Consider the following 1,885-nt stretch of genomic DNA (forward strand, 5'->3'; position numbering starts at 1 on the left):
TTATAGCTGTACATTAATAAAGAGGAAAGATCTCAAATTAATGACCTAACTTTTTACCTAACAACTAACAAAAGAAGAACAAATCAATCCCAAGTGTCGCGGAAAGAAGGAAGAAAACAAAAAAGATCCGATCAGAGATAAATGAAATAGCGAACAGAGAAACAATCTTTAAAAAAAAAAAAAAAAATCAATGAAACTGAGAATTGGTCTTTTGAAAAGAGTAACAAAACTGCCAAGTCCTTAGCTAGATTAGGAGAAACAAAAAAAAAAAGAGGAGACTCAAATAAACTAACAAAGAAAAGAGGACATTGCTACCAATACCACAGAATAAAAAGGATTCTAAGAGAACATGATGAACATTTGTACGCCAACAAATTGGATAATCTAGAAGAAATGGATAAAAAAAAAACACATAACCCATCCAAGACTGAATAATGAAAAAAATAGAAAATCGGGACAGGCCAATAACGAGTAAGGAGGTTGACTCTGTTGGAGATAGGTATAGCTCTCCAACAAAGAAAAACCCAGGACCAGATAGATTTACTGCAAAATTCTACCAAAGGTGTAAAGAACTAACACCGTTCTTCCTCAAACTCTTACAGAAAGTTAAAGAGAAAGGAGCACTTCCCAACTCATTCTGGGAGGCCAGCATTCTCCTGATACCAAAGCCAGACAAAGACCCTACAAGAAAAGCACAAACTTCATCCCTGATGAGTATTGTATCAGTCAGGTTCTCCAAAGAAACAACCAAATAGGAGGTACACACAGGGAGAAAGGGGTTCATTACAAGGAACTGACTTACACGATTAGGGACTGCTGAGGAGGCCCAAGGTCTGTAGTCAGCAAGGTAGAGCCACAGCACCTGGAGTTTCCCCTTTCAGAATTCTTACTATTGTGCGTTGTTTTTTAAGTTCTTAGTTTATTAGTCCTCTCGTGAAAAATCTGCTCAATCACCACAGATAAAGTCACTGAGGAAGCTTCACTCCTCCTGTCCTCCAATCGCCACCTCATGTTTTGCCAGCACCAGCAGTGGCCTTTGCGGTCCCCCTGCCCTTCTTCATTCTGTGCTTGCGTTCCTTTTGCTGTTTTCTTGAGGTCTTTTTCTTCTCATACAGACCAGGTCTTGCAAGTCTACGTTTGGGTTCACTTTTCTTTGCGTCATCCAGGAATCATAAATCGTGCCAAAGCCAGTTGTCTTGCCACCACCAAAATGGGTTCTGAATCCAAATACAAAGATGACATCTGGTGTGGTCTTTACATTTTGGCTAGTTTTTCCCGAATTTCTGTGTTAGGTACTGTGGCCTTCCCAGGGTGAAGGACGTCGGTGACCATTTGCTTCGGTTGACGTGGTCCATGGGTCATGAACTTGCTGGTGCAAATAGTTACTGTGTCGTTCATGATGGCCGCCGACGCTCAAGCTATTTTGAGGTTTTAAGCATCTATTTATAGGAATATAAAAATAATTTCCCATTGTGTTGAAATCAGGTTTTCCTATGCCTCTTCTAAAAGCCCTGTATTATCTATTACAACTACCATGTCTCATTTGTTTTTATACCGGGGGTGCCAAAAAAATGTATCCAAGTGGACACTTTGGTCAGCGTTGCTCAAGCAGGAGTTTGCCGTAATCAGAAGTGTCTGGATGCTGATGGGAACCACTCTGAGAACCTCTTGTATAATAATTGCAGAAGTCAAACGTGACTTGTATTCATCGTTTGTTATCCGTATATATTGAGTATTACAATTGTCATAGTTTTTTCCTTTCTGAAAATGTGTACACATTGTTTTGGCACCCTCTGTATTTCCATATTACCTTGTGTATACTAGGTGCTTAAGGTTGGCTGCAGGGCATGGAATTGAGCTTATATAACAGAATGGAGAAAAATTG

At 39.7% G+C, this 1,885-nt stretch overlaps 1 pseudogene; it reads right to left on the reverse strand.

Moving 5' to 3' along the window:
- Positions 1-316: 316 nt before the first annotated feature.
- Positions 317-1,606, reverse strand: LOC148759012 (small ribosomal subunit protein eS24 pseudogene; annotated as a pseudogene).
- Between the last annotated feature and the right edge of the window lie 279 nt (positions 1,607-1,885).

The sequence above is a fragment of the Rhinolophus sinicus genome, chromosome 1 (assembly GCF_057876585.1).
Source record: "Rhinolophus sinicus isolate RSI-liver-muscle chromosome 1, RSI-T2T, whole genome shotgun sequence".
Taxonomy (NCBI): Eukaryota; Metazoa; Chordata; class Mammalia; order Chiroptera; family Rhinolophidae; genus Rhinolophus; species Rhinolophus sinicus.